Below are 7,359 nucleotides of genomic sequence, written 5' to 3'. Positions count from 1 at the left end.
AATCATGCAATTATCAATTGTATCCAACATAAATGTACCATTTTGGGCTATTAACCTTCTATATTATTTTGCACTAATCAAAGATGCAATGTGTGTAGGACTTACCTTTGATTTCTCATAATTTTGTCTGCCTGATTTGATCGTCACACTTCACGGCCTTGACTCGTACACTCCATGATGTTAATACATGTATGACCTCCCCAAAAAAATATCACACACATCAAGAGAAGCTACATCACATATCACATCATCTTTGAATGGTTTTATGGATATGAAAGATGACATTGCTTGCTTACTTTAATATCTCACCTTTGACTCACCCACCCCATAAAATATGGTTGGAGGTGTGATGTTGTCTTCAAATTTAATCTTTATAGTCTTAGAAGATATCAAATTCTTTTGACTATGACTATCAATAATAAAATACAAAGCTCTTCCTCCTAACCACATTTGTTAATGGAATAATCTCTCTTCATCATCACAAGAAAATACCTTTGCAATGGCCACAGTGGCATATGGGTCAGCCTTAATGATTTATTCATCCTCCTTTTTTATTTCCAAAATCTATCACCTTGAGTTCAATAGCTTCTTCATGGTTTTCCATCATTAAATTATTTATAGTTCTACAATCTTTAGTGTTATGAGAGGGACTTCTATGGATTTCACACCACATACTAGATTCTTGCCCTCTTTTCCTTACCCACCATGTCTTATTTGCTGATGAATTTGTAGATTTTTTCTTGGCTATTTTTTTTCCCATTGGCTTATTACCTTCACCTTTCCATTTTTTGTTCATTTGATTTTCCCTCCTCCCTTTTTATTTAAACTTCTCCTCAAATTTTAATGCATATTTGAAAGCATTGGGCAATGTTTCTATATTCAAGAAATCCATTTCAGTTTGAATGTATCTATAAAGACCACTATTATACTTCATAAATTGACTTTTTTTTAGTCTTTGATGCCAAGATTTATAAAGAGAGCATGAAATATGTTCATGTATTCCTGAACTAATTGGTCTTTCTTGTGTCAAAGTAATTTCCATTGCATATATTTTTCTTCATAGGTACCCTTAGGGTAATAATCTTTTTTTATATGCTCTACAAATTCTTCCCATGTAGGTTCTCCATTAAATAGCATAGAAAATCCATGTCCACACTAAGCTTCTTGAGTTTCTCGACTTGTTAAGTGTACCTCCCATTCCAACTTCACATGATTCTCAACTTTGAGGAGGGTCAAGGTTATCTTTTCAATATATGAGAAATTATTAACAAAAAAGTACCCCTCCAATTTGGACAACCAATCATCAACAACATCTCCATCATTTTTCCCTTGAAAAGTTAGAATATCAAAATTTACATGCACCTTGAATGGGGTTTTCCCACCAAATTTTGAAATGCTTGGACTAGCATATAATTCTCATTTTTCAAGCATCTGTAAAAATGTATGCATCATTTCTTCACATTGTTTATTTAACGCCACTTCCACTAGTGTTTTGAAGGATTCATCCATCTTCTTGTGTTTTTTTCCATATGCAACCATGTGCATCTCAAAGGAAGATAATCTGAGAGATCTCTCATGGCCAATTCCAACCTTCGATAAGATAACCATGTATCATGGGATGTGCATAAGTGAACAAGCTCTGATACCACTAATATGAATTAGGAATTTAAATTACAATACCTAGTATAGAAATTTCGGTATTGTGACTTAATTGAAAGTAATTAAAAATGTAATAGTAGATTTTTTTTGCAAGCCAAAAAGAATTCCATTCATTTCAAAATAGAGTTTATACAAGTTTGATGGATCCCAAGGGTCTGTATATTAAAATTATTTCTACTTGTATAAGTCATAACTTTCTTCTTATAGCTTGAAATCACCAATCATAAAAATTTCTTAAAAGATCTTCTAAAATTCTACATTCACTATTTCAAGTTTTAAACATAGCACATCTCCAAAGCCTAGAAATTCCCTGGAGGCCTCCAAAAATTAAAAAATACTAGAATATAGAAAATACCAAAAAATAAATTTTTTCCATTTTCCATTTTTTCTTATGAAAACATCCTCAACATCTCCTTGGACTATATTTTGATCATTGGTATTTTTCCTATTTTTTCTTATTAAAACATTCCCAACATGTTCTTGGACTATGTTTTGATTAGTTATTATCTAGCATACATCTAGAAAATCCAAGTTTTGCCAAATACTTGCCCAATCTTGCATATTGGGTTCTAGGTGCTTGTTTTAGACCATATAGTGCTTTCTTCAATCTGCATACCATATCCTTGTCTTTTGTCAAAGGAAATCCTTTAGGTTGCTCAACATAAACTTATTCTTCAATTTCTCCATTCATAAAGGCTGATTTGACATCCATCTGATACACTTTGAATTTTATACTTGTTGTATAAGACAAAAATATTCTCACAACTTCCATTCTAGATACAAAGGCATATGTTTCTTCATAATATATTCCCTAGACTATTATGAATAACCTTTACATAAAAATCTATCTTTATTTCTCATAACTTCACCTTTTTCATTTATCTTATTATGAATACCCATTTAATTCATATAACATTCTTGTCTTTAGGTCTAGGAACTAATTCCCATGTCTCATTCTTCATAATCTAATCTAGTTCTTCCTTCATTTCTTGAATCCAATATCATCTCTGCATGCCTCATCTACACTCTTAGGTTCTACTTGAGAACTCAAACATAATTCCTTGTGTACTATGTTTCTTGTCTTTACTTCTTCATCTTTTTCTCCAATGATCTTCTCTGCGGGGTGATTATTTGCCAAGTTTTGGTTAGGTGTAGCAATTATTACATCAAATATTATCTCTTATCCTTGTTTAGATCTATGTTCTCCTATTTGTTCAATAATCTTTACATCATTTTGCAAGACATTGTTAGTCTCAAAGAAAACTTCTACCTTTTGTCTAGCAATTCTAAGATTGTCTTCTTCCTCATCAAAATGATAATCCATCATCTCTCTTTAACTCCAAAATTTTATCTACTTTCACATTTTCATACTCAACAATTGTCCTATTTCTATTATTAAAACATTAGTAAGATTTGGTTTTCAATGAATAACCAAGGAACATACCTTCATCGCTTCTAGGATCAAAATTACCAATATCACCATCTCTCTTTATGTAACACTTAAATTGTAAATTTGTAAAATACTTTACAGGAGGTGTATGACCAAACTATAATTCATAAGGAGTCTTGTTTTTACATTTTCTATTCTATACTCTATTCATTGTGTACACTATTGTGTTAACTACTTCTCTAAATGTCTTAGATACATCATTTTCAAACATCATTTCTCTTGTTGCCTCTGATACTAATTTTTTTATCCTTTTTCTTATCCCATTCTTCTCAAGGGTCCTGGGTGATGATAATTATCTCTTGATTCCATTTTATTCACAAAACATGTTAAATTCTCTAGAATTAAATTTTCTGCCTCTATCTAATCTCAAATATTTAATCTTTACTCTAGATTTTTTTTCAACTCTATTCTTAAATACCTTGAACTTCTCAAATGCTTCAAATTTTTCATTAAGAAATGCTACCCACATCATTCTAGTGAAATCATTAACAAAAATCATAAATTTCCTTTCTCCATAGAATCCTCTTGTTCTAATAGGACCACTCAAGTCTGTATGAACAATCTCCAACTTCTTTGTTGTAGTGAACTTCTTGCTGGAAAATGATACCTTCTTCTTCTTAACCATGGTAGATTCTTTGTGAAAAACATTAGCAGACTTCATGATTTGAGGAAAATCTCTTACTACAAATGTGCTACTTTCCTGCACAATATTATCAAGGTCTATATGACAGAACCTTCTATGCCATAACCAAATGTTATCCACTTTCATAACAAAACATGTTGTCCAAGTAGGACTCAATTGAAATACATTACCTCTATATGTTGTACCTATTTCAATCAGCTTACCATCTTTATCTTTAAGAATACAAGCCTTCTTTGTAAACTACAACTAATAAAACATATCCACCAGTTGTTCAATACTAAAAAAATAATTCTTTAAACCATCAACAAAGTAAACATCATTATTGTTAGTCTTTCCATCAAGAGTAATTGATTATATCCTTGTGATGTAATAGGTTGAATTGTTACCAACTCTAACAATACCTCCATCATGATTTATGAACTTATCAAACTTGTGCATATTACCATTCATATGATGTGAATAACCACTAGCTATAATCCAATCAAATATCTTTTCAACTTGAGAAAATAGAGCCTTTTCTTCTCTAATTTCATTTTCTAAACTTTATTCTTTCATAGCCATAAATCCTAATTCATCATCACACTCACTTTGAACTCTTTCCTCAGAATCATCACCTTCATTTTTATTCAAACAATCTCTAGGTCTTCTAGGCTTAAAACCCATCTTATACTTTTTCTCCTTTTTACAAAACTTAAAAGCATAATGACCAAATTAATTACAAGTTCAACATTAAATATTTTCTTACCATCTAGTTCTCTTCTCACAATAAAGGTTATAGCTTCTTCAATCTTTCTCTCTTCTTCAGATCTGGATCTATTGTTGCTAGCATAATCTCCATGGTTGCTTGCACTTTTGGATAAGAAAATATGAATACTTAAGGCACTAAAAGTTGTCTCCACTCTTATCAATTCTCTAGAATATCTTAAACTTGATTCAACATCTTCCAATATTCCAAGTAAAGTCTCCCTAGTGAACTTTTCAGTGTAAGGTATTTGGTGTAGGAGCACTTAGGATCTAAGTTAAGGTCTTGAAGCATTTTTTCTTGTAGATGGTTCTAGCCAATCATCACTGAATAAGTGCTAAATATAAATCACCAAGGGTGTGACTAGGGGTAGATATAATATAGGTGAGTAAATGAAGTGTCTTTAGGTTGGCAATATTGCTTAAAATGGTTTGAATAGGTCAAGGGTTGACCAAAATTTGACAAAAACATAATATTGTGGAATGGTGTCAAAATTTATTTTTCAACCATATGAACCTCATATGTAATGTTTTTGGACTCATACATAGTTAGAAGGAAAATTTGTAAAAAGTTGCTCAAGCAATTTCACATTTTTGCAAAAGTCGCATTTGACAACTTTGACAACTTTTTGCCAAATTGAATAAATTAACACTCTTTAGTTATTGGGTCCATACAAATGGTTACCACACATGAAAAAATACTATAAAACACCATCACATGCTAAGGAGAAGGGTTAGTGTTTAGATTGTACAAATTGGAGTTGAAGCAATAACACATTTTGAAGCATTTCTAGTTACAACTATCTTGAATACCCTAACATCCAATGTACATGGATTGATTGGGCTTTCTTTATTTTATGGATAGTTAAAGGGTTGAATGTAGGTATTTCTAGATCATTTTGGTTTCTTTAAGTGGTAATTAGGTAGGTGTTTAGAATTCATCTTGTCATTGTATAGTTAATTGTCCTCTTTTGAGTTGTAGTTAGATTAATGGCTCTTTCTTGAATTCCATCAGTCAAATCGCAATGGCCTTCTGGAATCAAGAACATAATTGTATATATAGTGTACATATGCATTTTGGGGTTCTCAAGGGTTGGTTTTCTATTTTTCCAAGAATTCCCTAAGTGATTTTGGTATACCTGATAAGGAGTTACATGCCAATACAAAGTTAGCAATTGGTGATTTGGATTGCTTTGTGCTAGTCAAAGAAGTGGAGGTGGAGAAAAAGAAATGGAAGTACCTTAAATCAGTTTTTGTGATCAAGAAAAATCATTTGCTAAGAATTTGAAGTCAATACCTTCTATGCTACTTTTAAATGCTTAAAACCCTTTAAAATAGGGTATTTATGCTTAAGTCATGTATGGATAGGTTGACAGCCTAAAACCTAAGAATTATGAAGGGTCTTTAAAAAGGGTGTCTAGAACACTAATTAGTTAGATAGCCTTTTTACTATAGTTTGGGGTTGTTGTGTGAAAACCTTTACAAGAAGCCTAATTAGGGGTTCTAGGGATACTAGGACTGTCAACAACAATTTAGAGTTCCATGAAGTGGATTTGTAAGAAAAAGACCAAGATTTCTAGAGAATCTTATGTCAAGCATGTGAAAGACATTTTGAAGGATATTGGATGCTGCATTAGATTTTGTGCTTTACCTTGCAAGCAAGAAATTCCTAGCTAAGATTTTAGGTGAGTGAAGAGTGAAAAGTATTAGAGTATTAATTGATGTAATAAAACTTGTAGAAGGGGATAATTTTGAGAGATCCTCTTGGGAATAGGTTCAAGTAGTAACCCTATAGGCTTAGAATAATCCTTGAAGAGTTTGGGTCTTGAGACCTAGATAAGGATCATTGGATCTTATTACATCAAATTGGAATTAGAGTCTTAAAAGGTCTAGGATAAGATATTGTGTATGTCTAAATTTTAAGGTGAGTGAGTAGAAGAAATCACCACGGTTACAAATTTTGAGTTGGAAAAAGAAGTGAAAACACAAGAGGAAAGGAATAGGCTCCTAGAGGAAGCCTTGGAAGCAATGAAAGGGAAGCTTCATGAAATGGTGGAAACAATGACAAGATGAAGGAAAAGATTCATATTGGAGAAGAAAAGTGAAAATAAGTTGTAGAAGAAGATGTAGAACCTGAATCTGATCCTCCTATCCAAGAAGAACTTTTTCTTAAATCCATTAAAACTTTGAGTAGAAAGTATCTTGAAGGAATACCCAATTATGGGTAAGATGGATCCCAATTTAGTGATTGAATAGATAGAGGGTGTGGATAATGATTTTGACTATGAAGGACTTACTAAAGCATGGAAGTTGAAGGTTAAAAAATCTAGGTTAAGGGGACTAGCCCTAACTTGGTGGAAGTTTCTCCAAGAGGAAAGGGAGAAATAAAAAAAGAAACCAATAAAAAATTAGAAGGAAATGGCGAACAAGTTTAGAGAGAATTATCTACTAGAGGATTATGAAATCTAACTACATAAAAAGATACAAAGTTTGAAAAAAAAGGACATGGATGTAGCCTCTTATACTGAAGAATTTCAAAATTTATGCCTAAGATCCAACACCCAAGAAGATGAAGCATTGAAAGTGGCTAGGTAACTAGGAGGATTTAGATGGGGAATCCAAGAAGAGATCATTCTATGGATCCCCACTATTGTAAAAAAGTGCTTCCAACTAGATCTTAAGGTGGAAAAGAGAAATGAAAAGAAACAAGACTATCATACTAGAGGTAGAGGAAAAGGTAGAGATGCTAGAGGCGCATATAGAGGTTGATATGGAGGCAGAAACAGTGACACTAGATCACAAGGGGATAAAAAATCCAATGAAAAAAGAAATGATAGTGGTAATAGGGGTAGTTTTGATAGAGGAA

Source organism: Cupressus sempervirens, chromosome 7 (assembly GCF_028749045.1).
Source record: "Cupressus sempervirens isolate cs-2001-9-10 chromosome 7, ASM2874904v1, whole genome shotgun sequence".
NCBI lineage: Eukaryota > Viridiplantae > Streptophyta > Pinopsida > Cupressales > Cupressaceae > Cupressus > Cupressus sempervirens.
Note: the sequence above shows the minus strand (reverse complement) of the source record.